Source organism: Herpailurus yagouaroundi, unplaced genomic scaffold (genome assembly GCF_014898765.1).
Source record: "Herpailurus yagouaroundi ecotype Mexico unplaced genomic scaffold, PumYag 187, whole genome shotgun sequence".
Lineage (NCBI taxonomy): Eukaryota > Metazoa > Chordata > Mammalia > Carnivora > Felidae > Herpailurus > Herpailurus yagouaroundi.
Genome location: NW_024412418.1, coordinates 22,201,618 through 22,224,006, shown reverse-complemented (window position 1 = coordinate 22,224,006; position 22,389 = coordinate 22,201,618). Strand labels below are relative to the sequence as shown.

The window sequence follows — 22,389 nt, the reverse complement described above, 5'->3', positions numbered from 1 at the left end:
TGAATACTGTGGAACCTTCAGAATCAGGTAAAGAGACTGTACATTTTAGTGTGACAGAAGTTTGGAGGGATATAATCAGGAACCATGTGATCTATTTGTTTTATTGAAATAAGTAGGCATCCTTCATATTGGAAAGGCTTACTGATCTGAAGGTCAGGGTCAGATAATTCTGGGCAGAAAATTCACCAGCCCTCAACAATATATTTAGAAATATTTTTTGTAAGTGCTTTACCACTTCTCTGTTAAGAATCTGGAGCAAACAGCCTTCACATAGAGGAAAATGTTGAAATAAACTACCGTGGGTTTGTTGACATAGGTAAGAGATCTCAGATTCTGGCCATGACCTATTCATCACCTCTCAGTCATTCTGAACTGAATGTGATCACTAATGTGATTTGAGACCAAGAGCTCTTTATTCAGCAGAAATACTGAAGGTTTGTCCCACTACAGTTTCTGTGTTAATGTCTCTGTTTTTATAGTGTATTTCCTGGAAAGTCTCAAAGCAATTTCTCTAAGCTATGAAAATGTCCTTATATTTTGGCCCAAATGGAGAAATATATCCCTTCATGGCTAGAATGACTACCTCTAAATGGACTGCGATGTTCAGTCTAAACTGTAACAGCAAAATACTAAAGTCTAACTTTCTTTGGTGCTGTGCTTCTCTCCACTGTGCTTCATTTTGTCTGAAGCACAATGCTCAGAGAAAAAAAAATTAATTAAATGATTGACAAAAGGGGGTAAAAAGATGGTGATATTACCAGTCAAGCAAGTAAAGGATGCAAGAAGAAAGAAAAGATGAAGTAAAAGTAAGAGAAGAATTCCATTTACCAAGGAAAAGCTAAAGCTTGCTCCCTCTTTTGGAGATCATAAAAGTCCTGTACATTTTCAAGTCCTTTCCAGTGGAGGAGCTTCTCAATAAATGGATGACATAGGATCCAAAGATGGAAAAGGTAAAGATAGCAAGAAAGAATAATTTACATGCACTCTGTTTTCTCTAATTTCCTTTGACATCACGTTCTCCATGAACTAGTCACTGCCTCTTTCTAATCAGAATGTAAAATATTTCTTCTTTAGAATAGAGAGTTGGAAAAAAATTAAAATTATTAATAATAGCTTGAAACAGTTATATCAGAGTGGATGGATTAATGGTGAATTGCTTTTATTTTAAATTTTCTTCCATGCCTTTATTATTATGCTAAAATTGATAAAACCAAATTATAGAATGATACATGTAGATACATGTAGATGGAACCAAATTTATTGTTCAATGAATCTAGTTTAAATTTAATTAATTGGATTTTTAATGAGATTTAACATAGGTATATATAACAAAGTATATAGAGTACAAGGTATAAATAACATTAGCTTATATGTGCATAGCCTCACTGTATTTATAACAGATTTCCCACTTATCTATATAGTGCATTTAAGAATCCTAACATTTGGATTATGTATTTCATGAAATATTCATGTCTTCTTTAAGGAAAAAAAAAATCTCATTTCACTGAACTAGGGCAGATAGACTGCTTAGGAGATTCCAAGCCTCAAGTATCAAAATCATTAAAATCATCAAAATTTTATACAAAGAATGGCCCATACACAATGTGGTTTCCAGGTAGGCAGATAAGAGTATATACAAACTAAAATATATAATTATGTGCATAATCTTAGGAAGAGACTTTACGATAGAAAAAAAGAAGTAGGAGTCATTGAGTAAAATATTTCAAAATCAGATATGTCTTGGGAAAAAGCAACAGAAATTTCAAGAAAAAATAGGACCAAGTCAAGGATTGGTATGAGGGAGAAATTTCCTGAAAGCTTAAATTTCTTTAAATAAGCTTACTTATTTTTTTATAAGCTGATCACAATGTCACATTAGTTTCAGGTTTGTAGCATAGTGATTCCATATGTCATGCTATGCTCAGCACAAGTGTAGCTTGTCATCATACAAGAATAGTACAATACCATTGACTATATTCCCTATACCATGCCTTTTATCCTCATGAATCATTCCATAATTGGATGCCTGTACCCCCCCAGTGCTCTTCCCCTCCCACCACTGTTTCATACAACTGTACAACAGTTTGTACTATTATAGGTCTGTTTCTGTTTTTGTTTGTTCGTTTATTTTACTTTTTAGATTCTACATATATGTGAAATCATATGATATTTGTCTTTTTTTAATGTTTATTTGTTGAGAGAAAGAGGGAGAGGTAGAGGGAGGGACAGAGAGAGATGGGGACAGAGGATCTGAAGCAGTCTCCATGCTGAGAACAGAGTGCCCAATGCAGGACTCAAACCTAAAAACTGAACTGTGAGATCATGACCTGAGCCGAAGTTGGGTGCTCAACCAACTGAGCCACCCAGGTGCCCTGACATTTGTCTTTATCTAATTACAACTAGCGTAATACCATCGAGATCTACCCATGTTGTCACAAATGACAAAATATCATCCTTTTTACTTTATTTTTTCCAGTATAGTTAACATAAAGTGTTATGTTAATTTCAGTTGTACAATATAGTAATTCAACAATTCTATATAGGACAGTGCTCATCAAGAGAAGTGTACTCTTAGTCCCTTTGCCCTATTTCACCCATTCCCCATCTACCTCTCCTCTGGTAACCACCTATTCTCTATAGTTAAGAGTCTGTTTTTTGGTTTCTCTTTTTTTTTTTTCCTTTCTTCATTTATTTCTTAAATTCCACATATCAGTGAAATAATATATTTGTTTCTCTCTGACTTCACTTAGCATTATAGTCTCTAGCTCCATCCATTTTTTTTAGGTAAAATATGCAATATATTTTCAGATCAGAAGGGCACAGTCAGGAATTCCACAGACAGAGGAAATTCTGTCTCTAGACTGACTTCAGACTAGAGCTGAACATCTACTCTTCCCTGGATCTCCAGTTTATCCCTAAGATCTTAGACTTTATAGCCTCCACATTTTTGCAAGCCAATTCCTTTAAAATCTCTCTCCCTTTCTCTCTTGTGTCTCTATTAACTATAGCCAATATTATTGGGGAAAATGAATAGAAAGTTTCTCCCTCTCTCTGTCTGTATATTGGTTCTGTTGCTCTGGAGAACTCGATGAATGAATAGTCTTTGAAAATTTTCTGTGATCAATACAAAACTGCACACCCCATGTACTTTACTATTGGTCCCGGGGAGCTGGGTGCACATTATTTCATCAGTAATTTTATGTCTATAGCAAATTTCTGGGATAAGTACAAAGAAAGCGTTACTGAATCCAAGTTCTGCTGCCAGTTGCCTGAAAGATCTTTTCTCAAGAGACAAGTTTTGATTGGGAAGGAATCTGAGATTTATTTGCGAGGCTGGCAACCTGGGGAGAAACTGGACTCTTGTCCGAAAACCAACTTTGAGGTTGCTACCTGGCCTGGTGGTTTGTAAAGGGGTTTAGGGTGGTTATTCAACAAAGGGAGTGCAGTGGCCTGCAACATTTCTTGGCACGGGATGACTTGATGGTGCCAGTTATAAACATTATCTCAATGCTTGGCAGTTGTTTGAGGGGGTCCAGTTCTGGTTAAGTGATGTGCAGGAGGATTCTTCTGTTCTTTTTGCAAAGGAGGGCAAGGTCTGGGCTATAACAGTAGCTTCTACAGTGACTGTCCTTCTTGCTCTCAAGCTCGTAGTTTTTTGTTTTTTGTTTTTTTTTCCACTCTGAAGCCAGATGAAGTCTCTTAAGACCTTGGTAACATCACCTACGTCCTGGGTATGGTCCCTGGGCATGGCCGCCGTCGGACTCTGTGGGCTGAGTGAAGTGATGACAGCTGAGCTACCGGAGCAGTCATGGTCAGAGAGGTCTCCAGACCCACCTCGCTGGTGACGATATCCCCCACCCCAGACCCGCCTCTGTACAGCGGGGACAAAGCCTCCTTTCACACTCGGGGTGCACTGGCCCTCTGGAACCTCTCACAAGGTGAAGACACCTGCCCTCTATTCCCTTTACTACTATGTCTCTGTCTCTCTTGCCATTTTCTATGTGGTTTTTATGTAATTTCTTATGCAGAAGATGCTCAGTGAGCTCTCACTACTTCTTCAGGAGGAATTGCTCTATAAATATGTGCAGATTTGTATGTCCATTTAGGAGTTGAGTTCAGGGTCTTCCTATGTCACTATCTTGGACAGTAACCTTAAATCTAGATGATTTACATTTAAAGTAATTATTGATAGTTGTGTACTTATTGCCATTTTATTCATTGTTTTTTGGTCGTTCTTGTAGTTGTCTGTGCCTTTCTTCTCTCACTCTCTTTCCTTGTTATTGATGATTCTTTAGAGTTCTTCCTGGCTTTTTTCTCTTAATTTTTTGTGTAGCTATTACAGGTTTTGGGTCTGTGGTTACCATGAGGTCCATATGTAAGTAACATCCTATGTATATAAGCAGTCTGCATTAAGTTGATAGTAACTTAGGTTCAAACACATTCTAAAAGAACTTCATTTATACTCCCCACTCCATGTTATTTGTGTGTGTGTGTGTGTGTGTGTGTGTGTGTGTTGTGTTTTACTTGGTATTAGCTTTAAAAGTGTTCTACTACCTTTACTGTATGTTTGCTTTTACTCATGACATTTTTTTCTTTCAAATTATGGTTTTTTACACTTAAAGTAGTTCCTTTAACATTTCTTGTAAGGCCAGTTTAGTGATGAGCTCCCTTAACTTTTGTTTGGGAAACTGTTTATCCCTTCTTTAATTCTGAATGGTAACCTAGCTGGGTAGAGTATTATTAGTGGTAGTTTTTGTTTTGGTTTGTTTTTTTGTTTGTTTTTTGTGTTTTTTTTTTTCTTGTTAGCACTTTGAATCTATCATTCCACTCCCTTCTAATATGCAAAGTTTCTTCTGAAAAAACAACTGATGGCCTTATGGGGTTTCAGTTGTATGTTACTAGTTGCTTCTGTATTGCTGCTTTTAAAAATTCTCTCTTTAAGGGTGCCTGGGTGGCTCAGTTTATTAAGCATCCAAATCCTGATTTCAGCTCAAGTCATGAGCTCAGAGTCATAAGATCAAGCCCCAAGCTGAGATCTACTCTGGGTATGAGAGCCTGCTTTGGATTCTCTCTCTTTCAAAATAAAAATAAATCCTCTTTGAGATTTTAATTATTATGTGTCATGGTGTATACCTCCTTGGATTCATTTTGTTCGGGGCTCTCAGTGCTTCCTGAATCTTTCTTCTCCTTCTGGGACCCCTAGTTTGTTCACTTGATGTTGTCCAAGAGATCATTTAATGTAGCCTCATTTTTAAATTATTTTTTTCTTTTTAAGGTTCATCTTGTGTACATTCCATTACCCTGTTTTCCAGATCATTGATCCATTCTTCTGCATCCTCTAATCTGTTGCTTCCCTCTGGTAATTATTCATTTAATTTATTTTAATTAATATTTTAAATATTTTCTCTCTTTATTGAAGTTCTTACTGAGTTGAATCTACTTTTCCTCCAGTCTTGCAAAATTTCTGTGATCATTATTTTGAATTACTTATCAGGTAGACTGGTTATCTCTTTTTCATTTAGTTCTTTTTCTGAGGTTTTATCTTGTTCTTTCATTTGGAGCATATGCCCCTGTCTTCTCATTTTGCTTGAGTCTTCTTTTTCCCCTATTTATTAGGTAGAACAGCTATATCTCCTAAACTTCAAAGAATGATCTTCTATATGGTTGTCCCCTGTGTAGGCTGTATGTGTCTGATGACTTTGGTTGACTACAGCTGTGGCTGCTGTAGGTTGGGGGTGGTGCTGGCCCCAGGGCACTCCATTCTGGGATTGCCCTTATGACATGGCCTGAGCTGAAGTTGGTATGGGTTGCAGTGATCCCAGTGCTCTTTCCAAAGTACACCCAGGCAGTACAGCTGAATTGGGCATGGGCCAGGGTAGTCTCTGGGCTCTCTGCACAAAGAGCAACTAGAAGGAAAACTGAAGCTTAAGTGGGTACAAACTGGAGTGTTCTGGGGTGCTGTGCTCAGGGGACACCCTAATGAGGCATGTGGAGCTTGTTGGGGGAGTCTGAGGTGCTCCATGCTGGAGGTACCCTGTGTGGCAACTGGAGCCAAGATGGGCATGAACTGGTGGTTTCCAGGTTGCTATATACACGGGACACTGGCTGGGTGACTGAAGTAAAAGCAATGCAGACTGGGTGGCCCCAGGGCTCTATGAACGGGAGTGCCCCTGTCAAGGGCTTCATCTGGAGCTGAAGCAGTACAGACCTGGGATGTTTGGGGGACAGGGAGGCTTTGTGCCTGTGTCACTTTGGTGAGAGAGCTGGAGCTATAGTGAGCACTGACCAGGAGTGTCCCAGTGTATGTCAGGATGCAGCTGCCTTTGTGGGATGGCTGGCACTGGTGTGGGCCAGGGTACTGTGACTTACTGAGATGGCAGACTGGCTAGGGTGCCTGGATGCTGCTTCCATCTGCACTGTCAAGATGGAGGGGAAACAAACCACGGTAATCACCAGCCCTTCTGACCCAGAGAGGGTTCCAGCAGGTCCTTCTCCATTTGGCAGGGTTATAGGACTAATTCCTTTATTTTAGTTGCCCTTTTAAATGATGTTTTTTTTTTTCCTGTGCCCCAGGGCAGAAGAATGTGCTCATTGTCCCAAAGTATTATCCCTCCCTGCTGAGGTTTGCAATGTCAGAGGTGCAGGTTTCTTTTGTAACTATGTCTCTATCTTGATCTTTTTTGTCATTATCTGTGTGGTCTATCATTTGTTTTTCAGAAGCTGTTCAGTCAACCCTCAGCTCTTCAAGAAGAATTGCTGTATAAATAGGTGTAGATGTGTTATGTCTGTTGAGAAGGTGAGTTTAGGGTTTTCTTACATTGCTATCTTGCTATCCTGCTTTAATTTCTAAACTTAGTAATATTTAGCCAGGTATGTGCTCAGGACCAAAGAGGCAAATAAGTGAGATTTAATTGGCCTTAAGAAATTCTTTTAGGGACTCCTGGGTGGCTCAGTCTGTTAAGCATCTGGCTTTTGATTTTGGCTCAGGTTGCAATCTTACAGTTCAGGGGATCCAGCCTCACAGCACAAAGCTGCTTGGGATCTCTCTCTCTCTGCCCCTTGCCCACTCATTCTTTCTCTCTCTCTGTCAAAATAAATAAATATACTTTTTTAAAAAGTTCTTTTAGAAGATATTAGATTAATTTTCATTTATTGAACTTCTATGTGCTGGATACTGGGCACTTTATTATCTCATTTTATTCTGAGAAAAAGAATGGGTATCTTAGCTAATTTAAATGACTCTTGTAATAGATATCATTAGCACTCATCCCTATCCAGTTTTCATGTTCTTTCCCACACCTAGAAAACAACAATTCCTAGGTGACTTGAAGTCAGGCAAAGCCATAGGACTAGTGCTAGCCAGTGATATGTGAGTTGAAATGAAAATAGCCACATTCTAGATAGGCCTTTATGAGCTTGTATGACACCTCCATACCTTTGTCTTTTCTAAACAAAGTTGGATGGGAACAACCTGTATCCTTTAGACGTTGTTTGAAAGAGCTTCCCAATCCACATTGGACTTATTATGAGCAAGAAATAAATCTTTCTTGCAATAAAGAGGTGAGATTTAAGGATTTATTTACTCCCACAGAAAAGCAGAAAATCCTAACATACACACTTAACTAACATACTAATATACTTATAAACTAATATATAGATACATATATATATATATATATATATATATATATATATGCCAAAGGTTAGGGTTAGATATTAAAATCTATACTTGCCTAACTCTAAAGACCAAGGTCTTTCTACTCTATGATATGGCCTCTAATAAGCAATGTAAAAACTGCTGTTACATGGTGACTTAGGCTCTACGTGCTCTATCAACTTAGAATAAAGTAGATATCATTTTTAACTCAAGGTCCCAATGGCAGGATAGCTGGGATTCGACTTGGATCTTGAAAAATGTAGGGCATTATCAACAAAAAGAAAGGAAAGCCGTATAAAATCAGACCTTATGGATGGGCATGAGTATAGTCTCCTTGGGGAGGAGATATATACACTGGGAAACCATAGAATATAAGATTATTTTCTTGAGTACCACAATGCTACCCTGAGAAACTTCTATTTAGAACAGTAGAAAATGGTTGAGAAAGTACTAGACCAAGAGTCCAGAGCACTGGAACTGTTCATGCTCTTGTCAACAGATTTACCTCAGCTGAACACAAGGATCTCCTACTTAATGTATGGGGTAGATTCTGAATATGTTCTAAGAACCCTTACAATTCTGTATGTCTTCAAGTATACATCTCAAAGTTCCTTTGCATGAATTCACTAGTTACATTTAGGGAAAATTAAAACCAATGGCATTTGATAATCATCAGATTTTTAATAAAGTGGTAATCATCTAGAGTTAGAAATGTTCCCATACTTATATCAGCACATAAATATTTTTATATTGATTTTGCCACAAGGAGTAATGTCAGTGGAATGATTCTGCTGCTAATAGTGATATATGTCTACCTATATACAGGCTAAATTGAATAACTTTTTTTTTTCTATTACAAGTAGGTTCTATCCTCATTGCCTTCTGGTGGGCAATGTATTATCACCACTTTCCTGGATATTGATCACAAATTCCTCTAGTCCTCATTTCATCTTTCCCCAAAGCATTTCTTTCTTAGGAAGCCACTCTGTTCAGAGGCAGTGGGAAAGGTAGCATTATATGACTGCATATGAGCATAGGCATACATTGACTGTCCTATAAATGCTAGCAATCTGTTGAACACTAAAGATTATATAAATCTTAGCAGCTTTACTGATGCTTCATACACAAGCAGCTGTTGTTTCTTGGTCGCCTGATTAAATATGCTGCAAAATTTCTCCCAAGAAAATCTCACCAAAGTTGATTCCAGCAAATCCTTCATAACATCTCTGCTAGCAACTTCAGTTTCTAAGCAATTCAAAGAAAAGACACAATCAATAGCAATTCTTTGAAGGGGGCTGCTCTTTCTCCTTTCAAGACAAGGTATTTATAACACCAGACCCAGTGTTCTAGTCTTGGCTCTGCATTAACCAGCAGTCACTCAACATTTTCAAAATGAACTTCTGAATATTTTAGAGACATGTGGATTGGAATGTGTTTTTGACAATATGTCTCTCTCGATATAACTGTATCTGTTTCTATATCATACATATATGTGTGTGTATACACACACATATATATATTAAGTAGTATAATTATGGACTATGTATTTAGAGAAAAAAATAATAAAAATTCCTAAAGCTATTAAAAATTCACATTACATTCATGAAATTAACCATCTATGAGACATTCACTGGGGAAATCAAATTAGAAGTCTACCTAAGGTTCCAGTTCAAGATGGCAACATAGAAAGACCCTGAACTCATGTCCTCCATAGACACACCAAATCTATGTTTGTTTATAAAGCAATTCATCCACAAGAAGAATTGAAAGTTGACCTGAAGAGCTTCAGCACAATAAAAGACCACACAGAGAATGGCAGGAGAGCTTAAGACATGATAACAAAGAGAACACCCACCTCTGATGTAGTCAGGAGGGAGAATACTTTGGGATTATGAGCAGATTCATCTGACCTGGGGAATAGAAAAAAGAAAAAAAAAACTTTGGTTTAAAAGAGCTACAGGAATATAGAGGAGCTATCCCTAGTACCCTGCCAAATGGTAGAGAAGTTACGGAACTCTCTCTCTGGATTGGAGGGGCTTGAAGGTGCCATGACCCCCTTCCACCTTAATAGTGTGGAGGAGAGAAGGGTCAGGCTGCCCTAGCTGGCCTCAGTGAGCCCCAGACCCCTAACCACTGGAGCCCTACCTATCCCATGAAGGGAGACCCTGTGCAGTGCACACTGAGATAGCCCAGTCATTGCTCATTATAGCTCCAGCTGTTGTGTCAAGGTAACACAGATGCAATGCACCCCCAGAATTCTACAGGCCCACATCACTATGGCTCCAGCCTCCCAGCCAGGGCATCTACTGCTTGGAGAATCTCAAGAAACCTCAGCCCATTTTCACCTAGATTCTGGTCATCCTGTCAAGGTATCCCTTGTGCAGAGCTCCCCTGGACACCCTGACCTGAGCCTACCTTGGTTCCATCTACCCCACCAGGATACCTCCTATGCTGAGCAATCCAGGAAAACCTGGACTGCATCCTCTTCAGCTTTAGCTGTCCTACCAGGATACCCCCTGCAGAAGCACCCAAGAAATCTCCCAACCCATGTCCCACCTCAGCTCCATCTGCTGGAATGCCCCCTACATGGAGATTCAGCAGACCCTACGAGCCCACATGGAACTTGGGCTCCAGGGATCCCACAAAGTCACCCACTGTAAGAGAGACCCAAGAGACCTCAGTTTGCATCCACTTCAATATCAGCTATACTATCCAGATATCCTCTGCACAGAGAGCCCCATTACTGCCCAGGCCCACATACACTCTAGCTCTAGGCATCCCACCAGAAAAGCCTCAGGACCTTCAAGCCATACCAGCCAAATTGACCAGACACACAGTGTACACAGAGGACAGCCATACAAGAAGTAACTGTTCTAATTCATAGACACAAATACAGATAGTGAAGCAGAGTGGAGAGACAGAGGTATATGCTCCAAATGAAAAAAAAAAAAAAACAAAAACAAAAAAACAAAAAACAATACAACACTTGGGAAAAAGGGCTAAATGAAAAGTAAGTAACCAATCTACCTGATAAGAGATTAAAATAATGATCATATAGATGCTCACCAGACTAGAGACAAGAATGTAAGATCTCATGGAGAACCTCAATAAAGAGATAGAAAATATCTATCTATGCAATAACTAAAATGAAAAATACACTAGGGATAATCAACAGTAGATTAGAGGATGCAAAGAATGGATCAGTGATCTGGAAGACATGGTAATGGAAAGCCTCTAAGCTGAATAGCGAAAAGAAAATAGAATTTAAAAGAATGGGGATAGGTTAAGGAATCTATTGGACAACATCAAGCAAACAAACATCACATGATAGGGGTCCCAGAAGTAGAAAAAAGGGGCAGAAAACTTATTTGAAGAAATAATAATTGAAAACTCACCTAACCTAAAAAAGGAAATACTCAATCTCAGGAAACACAGAGATTTCCAAATAAGATAAACCCAAAGAGGTCCATACCACCACACAATATTTAAAATTTCAAATGTTAAAGATAAAATTTTAAAAACAGCAGGAGATAATCAAAAATCTACATACAAGGAAAATCCCATAAGCTATCGACCGATTTTTCAGCAGAAGCTTCACAAGCCAGAAGGGAATGGTATCAAATGCTGAAAGGAAAAAAAATACAACCAAGAATACTCTAACCAGCAAGGTTATCATTCATATTTAAAAAAGAGAGAAATAGTTTAACAGACAAATGAAAATTAAAAGTTTTATTACCACTAAACCAACCTTGGAAGGGAACTTCTTTTGGTGGAAAAGGCCAAAATTAAACATAAGAAAATGATGAATAACATATAATGTAACAGTGTATACATATAACATGGGAGTAAAAAAAATATATTTTAGGATGGGTTCAAACATAAGTGACCTTCAAGTTAATATACTGCTATGTACTTAGATGTTATATGTGAACCATATGGTAACCACAAACCGAAAACCTACAGTAGAGACACAAAAAATAAAGAGAAAGAAAGCTAAGAAAAATGCAACAAAAAGTCATCACAAGGAGAGGGAGCAAGAGAAGAAGAAAAACAAACTAAAAAAAGCAATCAGAAAACAATTAACAAAATGACAATTAGTATACATCTCTCGATAATTACTTTAAATGCAAATGGTCTAAATGCTCCAACTGAATGATAAAGAAGGTGGAAAGGATAAAGAAACATCTATATGCTGCCTATAAAAGACAGACACATAAAGGCTGAAAGTGAAAGATGGAGAAAGGTATTCCATGTAAATGGAAGAAAAAAAAAGTAGCAATACTTATCTCAAACAAAATAGACTTTAACACAAAGACTGTAATAAGAGATAAAGAGGGCCTTACATAATGATAAAAGGATCAATTGAACGAGAGAATATAACAGTTGTAAATATCTATGCAGCCAATATTTGAACACCTAAATACATAAAGCAAATAGTAATGGACATAAAGGGAGAAATTTATAGTATGGGATTTCAACACCCAACTTACATCAATGGATAGATCATCCAGACAGAAAATCAATAAGGAAACATTCTCTGAATGACCCATTAATCATATAGACTTAACAGATGTATACAAATATACCATTCCCCCAAAACATAATACACATTCTTTTTAAGTACACATGAAATATTCTCCAAGATAGATACCATTCAGCTATGTTACTAAAAAGCCAATGAATCACTGAAGAAATCAAAGAAGTAATCACAATATACATGGAGACAAATGAAAATTAAAACACAATGGCCCAAAAATCTTTAGGTTGGAGCAAAAGCAGTTCTAACAGACAAATCCAAAATCATACAGACCTACTTCAAGAAAAAAGTAATCTCAAATAAATAACATTACACCTAAAAGAAGTGAAAAAAATAGAACAAAGCCCAAGATTAGTAGAAGGAAGGAAATAGTAAATATAAGGGCAAAAATAAATCAAATAAAGACTAAAATATGGTAAAGATTAATGAAAACAAGAGCTGGTTCTTTGAAAAGATACACAAAATTGGTAAACGTTTGGACAGACTTATCAAGAAAACGAGAGTACCAAAATAAATCAAATTAGAAATTCAAGAGGGGAAAGAACTGACAACACAGAAATACAAAAGATTATGAGACTACTACAAATATTACATGCCAAAAAATTAGATAACATAGAAGAAATACATAAAATCATAGAAACATACAATCTTCTGAAACTAAATTAAGAAGAAATAGAAAATCTGGAATGACCAATTTAGTGTTGAAATTGAATTGTATATCAAAAAACTCCCAACAAAAGTGCAGGACCAGATGGATTCACAGATGAATTCTACCAAACATTTAAAGAAGTATTAATACTTATTGTCTTCCCTGTTCCAAACAGAAGAGGAGCAAAAGTGTTTAAGAACATTCTGTGAGACTGGCATTACCCTGATGCCAAAACCAGACAAAGACTACAAGAAAGAGAACTACATGCCAAATATCCCAGATCAACCTAGATGTAGATCCTCAAAAACATATTAGCAAACTACATGCAACATCATATTTACAATCACTGAGCAGAATCAAATGGGATTTATTCTGGGGATGCAAGGATAGTTCAATATTCACAAAGCAATGAGATATACCACACTAACAAAATAAAGAATATAAATCATATGATCATCTCAATAGATGCAGAAAAAAGCATTTGACAAAATCCATCATCTGTTCATGATAAAAATTCACAAGGTAGGTTTAAAGAAACTGCCTCAACATAATAAAGGCCACATATGACAAACTCACAGATAATACCATACTCAATGGTGAAAAACTGACAGCTTTTTCTAAGGATGTCCACTTTTGCCACTTTTATTCTGTGCAGTCCTAGAAGTCCACAGCAATCAGACAAGGAGAAGGAGAAAAAAGAAAGAACAAAGAGGAGAGGAAAGGAAAGGGAAAGGGAAAGGGAAAGGGAAAGGGAAAGGGAAGGAAGGAAGGAAGGAAGGAAGGAAGGAAGGAAGGAAGGAAGGAAGGAAGGAAGGAAAAGAAAGAAAAAGAAAAAGAAAGAAAGAAAGCAGGCATCCTAATTGGTAGGGAAGAAGTCAAAGCGGTACTATTTGCAGAAGACATGCACTACACATAGAAATGCCTAAAGCTTCCACCATAAAGCTATGAGAATAAATGAATTCAGTGTATTTGCAGGACACAAAATTAATATACATAAATCTGTTGTGTTTCTACACACTAATAACAAAGTATCATAAAGAGAAATTTTAAAAAATTTAATTTACAATCATACCAAAAAGAATAAAATACCTAACGGTATACTTAAGCAAGGAGGTTAAAGACCTGTACTTTGAAAACTATAAAATATTGATGAAAGAAAGTGAAGATGAAATACATAAGTGGAACACATCCCATGCTCATGGATAGGAAGAATTAATATTGTAAAATGTGTTTACTATCCAAGGCAATCTATAGATTCAATGCAATCCCTATAAAAATACTAGTAGCATTTATCATATAACTAGAATAATACTAAAATTGATATGGAACCACAAAAGACCCCAAATATTGCCAATAGAGTCTTGAGGAAGAAGTACAAACCTGGAGGTATCACAATTCCAGATTCCAAAACATAAAGCTATAGTAATTAGAACAATATAGTAGTGGCAGAAAAATAGACACACAGGTAATTGGAACAGAATAGAGAACCCAGAAATAAATCCATACCTATATGGTAAATTACAACAAAGGACATAAGAATATACATTGGGGAACACAGTCTCTTCAATAACTGGTGTTAGGAAAACTGGACAGCTACATGCAAAATAATGAAACTGGACCACTTTCTTACACTAGCCACAAAAATAAACTCAAATAATTAAAGACCTAAATTGGAAACATAAAACCATAAAACTCCTAGAAGAAAACATAGGCAGCAATCTCTTTGATGTTGGCCTTAGAAACATTTTTCTAGATATGTCTCCTCAGCCATCAGAAACAAAATAAACAATTGAGACTATACCAAAATAAAAAGCTTTTCTCAGTGAAGGAAACCATCAACAAAACAAAAAGGCAACCTACTGAATGGGAGAATATACTTGATAAGGGGTTGATAACCAAAATACATAAAGAACTTTCACAACTCAATACCAAAAAACACAATCTGATTAAAACTGGGTAGAGGACCTGAATAGACATTTTTCCAAAGAAGACACACAGAGGGCCAGAAAACATATGACTAGATGCTCAACAGCACTAGTCATCAAGGAAATGTATATCAAAATCACTTGAGGTATCACCTTACAACTGTCAGAATGGCTAAAATAAAAAGGACAAGACGTAAGTTTTGGCAAGTATGTGAAGAAAAAGGAACTCTCATGTACTATTGGTGGTAATGTAGATTGCAACCTCTGTGGAAACAGTATGTAGTTTCCTTAAAAAACTAAAACTAAAAATACCTTATGATCTAGTAATTCCATTAATCGGTACTTACCTAAAGAAAGTGAAAACACTAATTTGAAAAGATAAATGCACCCCTATGCTTGTTGCAGTATTATTTATAATAGCCTAAATATGAAAGCAACCAAAGTGTTCATTGATAGATGAATGGATAAAAAATATGTGAGATGTGTGTACATACACACACACACACACATCTATGTATCATACGTATGTAATAGAATATTAACTATAAAAAGAATGAGATCTTGCCATTTGCAACTATAGAGATGAATCTAGAGGGTATTATGCTGAGTGAAATAAGTCAGAGAAAGACAAATACCATATGATTTCAGTTGTATGTAGAATCTAAAAAGGAAAACAAGAAAATAAACAAAAATGCAGAAATATACCCATTTTACAGAAAATAACTGGTGGTTGTCAGAGGGGAAGGGATGGCACAAGGGAAAAATGGTGAAAGATGGAAAGTACGGGTTTCCAATTGTGGAATGAATAAATCATGGGGATAAAAGATACAGCATAGGTAATGCAGTCAATGGTATTGCAGTACTGTGGTATGGTGACAGATGGTACCTACATCAGCCATGAGCATAGAATAACCTATAGACATCCTGAATTATGTTGTACACCTGAACCTGATGTAACATTGTATGTCAATTTTAGTTCAATTAAAAAAAAAAGTCTAAAATGTGGTTTGCCAGACCATTATTCACAAGGGCAGCATTCTGCTTAAGTCTATGCAAGGATTTTGGGAAGTTTCCTGATGCCCAGTGCTTAATTTACATTCACATCTCAACTGAGATGTCACTTCCTCTAAGACTTGCTTAGCATTTCTGTATCTGAAATGCCTAGATTGTCCCCAATAATTACGATAATCACATTTGCTTGATTCTCCATTAATATGTACTTTTAAGAAATGAACCATTCTGTCTCAATCATTGTATTCTTAGCAGTTAGCACAGTGTATGATACATAGTGTGTTCTCAGTTTTAAAAGTAAATTTTTGTAGGAATTATTGAAAATTTATGGGGCGCCTGGGTGGCGCAGTCGGTTAAGCGTCCGACTTCAGCCAGGTCACGATCTCGCGCTCCGTGAGTTCGAGCCCCGCGTCGGGCTCTGGGCTGATGGCTCAGAGCCTGGAGCCTGTTTCCGATTCTGTGTCTCCCTCTCTCTCTGCCCCTCCCCCGTTCATGCTGTGTCTCTCTCTGTCCCCAAAATAAATAAACGTTGAAAAAAAAAATTAAAAAAAAAAAAGAAAATTTACATGTTTGATGTATTACCGTCTTAGAAATGGTACACATAAATTACAATGTCACATTATAATGACAGATTTTCAGCGAATGCATCGTACTTCATCTTTTTCCTGAGACTTTTATATATGTTATTCCCTAATCCTGGAGTGCTTTCTCCAGTGAATTCCCTAGTGGCTGTCACTCCCCATTCCAAAATCTGGTGATACAGTACCCTTCAGATACTCTTTGACTACTCACAAATCCACATCCAAATACATGCTCTTGTATATCCACTAACATCTCCCATTGCATTTATAGTCTTTGCCATTTTGTATATAATTGTTTAAATATTTGTTTAATGTATGTTCTCCCACTAGAAAGTAAGCCCGATGATGGCAGATGAATGTTTTTGCCAATCACTGTATCCCATCATCAAGCAGAGTGCATGGCACACCGAGGAATTCAATAATGATTTCTTGAATTAATGAATAAGTGACTAGAAATAGATTTAAAAATGAGAAATTCCCAACAATATTCCAATATTGTTCAGGGAAATCATATATATTATTTACAATAATAAATATAAATTTATTTATACAAAAGGAAATTCACTAGACTTTAAAAATGGAAATGGAGGGGCGCCTGGGTGGCGCAGTCGGTTAAGCGACCGACTTCAGCCAGGTCACGATCTCACGGTCCGTGAGTTCGAGCCCCGCGTCAGGCTCTGGGCTGATGGCTCAGAGCCTGGAGCCTGTTTCCGATTCTGTGTCTCCCTCTCTCTCTGCCCCTCCCCCGTTTATGCTCTGTCTCTCTCTGTCCCAAAAATAAATAAATGTTGAAAAAAAAATGGAAATGGAAATGATTCCTTAAGAGTATATATTTTTTGTTATTACTTGCACTAGCTTCCTGGTCACCCAGAGGCCTTCAGATCTGAAATTTGATCTTCTTTATTAATATACATAACAGGCAAGGCTATTTGTAAAAATACCCAGAGCTAAGTCATCTGCCAGAAACATCCTCAACTATATAATAAATGTTTTATAAATCAGTTCATTGCATCTAGTCACTGTGAGATGATAATCAAGAGATAGGCAATATTCATCATATACATATTCATTCACACATTCATACATTCTTCAAGTTATTTCCTGAAAACCTACTGGGTGCCAACCCTGTGTCAGATATTACTTTGGTCTTCTTAACCATGTATAAAGGGTTAATATCAGGCCTGGGCTGATACAGAATTGGGAATTCAGTGTCTGTCTTTGCAGTACTGTTTCCTTGGAAACTACAGAGTTAAGATAAATGTGGAATGTTGGTTCTGCCTTGTCTGCTATATGGAAATACACCTGGATTGGAGCAGCTGGGATTGGGCATGCAGGCCTTGGGCCTTTGTAAATAGAGGTATAAAAGATTGCTGAGAAATTAGAGAGCAGTTTCTCTGAGTCAGAATGACCCACACACATCTTGGCTTTCCACAGAGGCAGCCATGCTCACCCCATATGGACACAGGGACTAAGGAATCTGTAAACTCGGGTAGCTGCAGGTATTCCTCGAGATGAAGATGGCATTACATGATGAAACTGCTTTCTTGTGAAACTAAATAAAGTAGGATTGGATTGAAGCCTATTTGTGTTCCAGGAGTTAGACTGCCTTCCCAAGCTTGTAGCAATGCTGTGGTGGTACATTGACAAAACTTGGGACTGATCCCCCAAATTCAGAACTACACCTTCACCCCCCCAAAAAAAAAACTCCTTTTGTGGTACAAGACCTTTATAGTACAAAGGTCCCACTTTGCATCTTGCTGGCCTTTCCCTTTTGCTTTTGTCTACTCTGTGGCATCTGATGCTCTTAGTAGCTCATGATGATCAGCATCATGATAAGAGACAGACCTGCATTCATGTATCAGCCCCACTACGTCTTGGCTCTGTGGCCTTGGCAACTAATTTAACTACTTACATAAGTTTTCTTCTGCAAAATTGGTTCATACTAAAGAAAGAGGAGAGCACATTTGTTAAAAATGGAATCTTTACAGCCTGATTGAATAAATGGAACTATCACTAATAAATAAATGGCTGGGTGTCCAACTTGTGGCCAGGTTACTGAACCTTTCTGTGTCTTAGTTTTTCCTTAAGCACAAAATGGAAAGAACAATTGCACATATATTATAGAGTTGCTATGAGAATTTAAAAAGCTGGAATATATAATATAGTTGATGCAATGTCCAACACATAATAAATCCTCAATAAATGCCAGCTATTAATTATATTTATGTTCAAATTACAACTTAATATTTATTCTTTCAGTGTTTCTACTTCATCAAAAGCAATGAAATGATAGGTCATTACCCTGGAAAGATTAAATAGTAAAAAAAGGGGTACAAATTCCACGTATGCATGACAGCAAACAAAAAGCAAAACACAAGTAATACAGAGTGGTTACTTTTCCTCTCATAGACTGGAGAAACAATTAAATGATGTTAAAATAAATAGCATAATTCACAAGTAGCAAATTAACTGAAAACAAGAAGACCAGGGTATATACAAAGTCACCATGGTGATCCAGAACAAAGCATTTCAATTGGCTCAATCTATTTAATACTTATTCCTCCTTGTTTCACCGAGGATTTGTACAAATCGATACATTTCTTCCTTTCTCTGGGAGCCTCGGTTTTCTCTTCTCTCAAATGAGAGTGTAAGATGACTTCTATGCCAATTTGTAGTTTTAAGTTTCTATTACCCATCCAAGCTAAGAAGAATGAAGCAAAGGACTTTCAGATGTTTAGTACCACTGGATAAGAATTTTATATATACATATGTCTTGTTCTTAGTAGAAAAGAAAACAAGGGATATAAAAAGTGTAACTCATCTTCTCCTTTAATTAATGATCCCAGAGATTTTTAAAATGACTTGTCTATCTTATACTCTTCATCTGCTTACTTAAAACTTTTGTGAGGAATTTCCATTCCCCTAGGGGGAAACTGAATATTGACCATCTTCCAGAATCTAAAGTCATGTTTGTCCCACACAGTCCAATTCTGAAATGTTTTTGTGTCATTTTCACTAATTCAATAAACCACCTGCAGTATACCCTCTCTCAAAAAAAAATAAATAAATACAGTCTTTAAAGTCTAGATTGTCTGATATAAGTATGGTTACTCCGGCTTTCTTTTGTTGACCATTAGCATGATAGATGGTCCTCCATCCCCTTATGTTCAATCTGAAGGTGTCTTTAGGTCTAAAGTGGGTCTCTTGTAAACAGCATATAGATGGATCTTGTTTTCTTATCCATTCTGCTACCCTGTATCTTTTGATTGGAGCATTTAGTCCATTGATGTTTAGAGTGAGTACTGAAAGATATGAATTTATTGCCATTATGATGTTTGTCCCCTCAGAGAGTCTCCCCTTAAAATTTTTTGCAGGGCTGGTTTACTGGTCACGAGCTCCTTCAATTTTTTGTCTGGGAAACTTTTATTTTTTTTATTTTTTATTAATTTTTTTTTGCAGAAAAAGTTTCTTTTATTTTTTTTAATTTTTTTCAATATATGAAGTTTATTGTTAAATTGGTCTCCATACAACACCCAATGCTCATCCCAAAAGGTGCCCTCCTCAATACCCATCACCCACCCTCCCCTCCCTCTCACCCCCCATCAATCCTCAGTTTGTTCTGTTTTTAAGAGTCTCTTATGCTTTGGTTCTCTCCCACTCTAACCTCCTTTTTTTTTCCTTCCCCTCCCCCATGGGTTTCTGTTAAGTTTCTCAGGATCCACCTAAGAGTGAAACCATATGGTATCTGTCTTTCTCTGTATGACTTATTTCACTTAGCATCACACTCTCCAGTTCCATCCATGTTGCTACAAAGGGCCATATTTCATTCTTTCTCATTGCCACGTAGTACTCCATTGTGTATATAAACCACAATTTCTTTATCCATTCATCAGTTGATGGGCATTTAGGCTCTTTCCATAATTTGGCTATTGTTGAGAGTGCTGCTATAAACATTGGGGTACAAGTGCCCCTATGCATCAGTACTCCTGTATCCCTTGGGTAAATTCCTAGCAGTGCTACTGCTGGGTCATAGGGTAGGTCTATTTTTAATTTTTTGAGGACCCTCCACACTGTTTTCCAGAGTGGCTGTACCAATTTGCATTCCCACCAATAGTGCAAGAGGGTTCCCGTTTCTCCACATCCTCTCCAGCATCTATAGTCTCCTGATTTGTTCATTTTGGCCACTCTGACTGGCATGAGGTGATATCTGAGTGTGGTTTTGATTTGTATTTCCCTGATGAGGAGCGACATTGAGCATCTTTTCATGTGCCTGTTGGTCATGGGAAACTTTTAATCTCTCCTTCTATTTTGAATGACAGCCTTGCTGGATAAAGAATTCTTGGCTGCATGTTGGAAGTCTTAGCCTCTGCAATCAAACAACACAAAGAAACAAAAGGCATCCAAATTGGCCAGGAGGAGGTCGCACTTTCACTCTTCGCAGATGACATGATATTCTATATGGAAAACCCAAAAGATTCCACCAAAAAACTGCTAGAATTGACTCACGAATTCAGCAAAGATGCAGGATATACACTCAACACACAGAAATCAGTTGCATTCCTATACACCAACAATGAAGCGACAGAAAGAGAAATCAAGGAATCAATCCCATTTATAATTGCACCAAAAATCATAAAATACCTAGGAACAAATCTAACCAAAGAGGTGAAAAATCTATACACTGAAAACTATAGAAAGCTTATGAAAGAAATTAAAGAAGACACAAAAAAAAAATGGAGAAAGATTCCATGTTCCTGGATAGGAAGAACAAATATTGTTAAGATGTCGATACTACCCAAAGCAATCTACATATTCAATGCAATCCCTGTCAAAATAACACCAGCATTCTTCACAGAGCTAGAAAAAACAATCCTAAAATTTGTATGGAACCAGAAAAGACCCCAAATAGCCAAAGCAATCTTGAAAAAGAAAACCAAAGCAGGAGACATCACAATCCCAGATTTCAAGCTATACTATAAAGCTGTAATTATCAAGACAGTATGGTACTGGCACAAGAACAGACACTCATCAGTGGAACAGAATATAGAGAACCCAGAAATGGACCCACCAACGTATGGTCAACTAATCTTTGACAAAACAGGAAAAAATATCCAATGGAATAAAGACAGTTTCTTCAGCGAGTAGTGCTGGCTGGGAAAACTGGACAGTGATATGCAGAAGAATGAACCTGGACCACTTTCTTATACCATACACAAAAATAAAATCAAAATGGATGAAAGACCTAAACGTAAGACAGGAAGCCATCAAAATCCTCGAAGAGAAAGTAGGCAAAAACCTCTTTGATCTTGGCTGCAGCATCTACTTACTCAACACGTCTCTGGAGACAAGGGAAACAAAAGCAAAAAATGAACTACTGGGACCTCATCAAAATAAAAACCTTCTGCACAGTGAAGGAAATAATCAGCAAAACTAAAAGGGGACTGACAGAATGGGATAAGATATTTGCAAGTGACATATCAGATACAGGGTTAGTATCCAAAGTCTGTAAAGAACTTATCAAACTCAACACCCAAAAAACAATCCAGTGAAGAAATGGGCAAAAGACATGAATAGACACTTCTCCAAAGAAGACATCCAGATGGCCAACCATGAACAAATGAAACACATGAAAAATGCTCAACATCACTCATCATCAGGGAAATACAAATAAAAACCACAATGAGATATCACCTGACACCTGTCAGAATGGCTAACATTAACAACTCATGCAAAAACAGGTGTTGGCGAGGATGCAGAGAAAGAGGATCTCTTTTGCATTGTTGGTGGGAATGCAAGCTGGTGCAGCCACTCTGGAAAACAGTAGGGAGGTTCCTCAAAAAAACTAAAAATAGAACTACCCTACCACCCAGCAATTGTAGTACTAGGCATTTATCCAAAGGATACAGGTGTGCTGTTTCAAAGGGACACATGCATCCCAATGTTTATAGCAGCACTATCAACAATAGCCAAAGTATGGAAAGAGCCCAAATGTCCATCAATGGATGAATGGATAAAGAAGAAGTGGTATA

At 37.3% G+C, this 22,389-nt stretch overlaps 1 long non-coding RNA gene across 1 annotated transcript in view; it reads right to left on the bottom strand.

Moving 5' to 3' along the window:
• LOC121043618 (uncharacterized) overlaps positions 1-22,389 on the bottom strand; it is a 236,179-nt gene that overhangs the window by 6,888 nt on the left and 206,902 nt on the right. Inside the window, exon 2 of the long non-coding RNA XR_005796940.1 lies at positions 9,513-9,567. This is a non-coding gene — a long non-coding RNA (uncharacterized LOC121043618). The remainder of the gene's footprint in view (positions 1-9,512; positions 9,568-22,389) is intronic.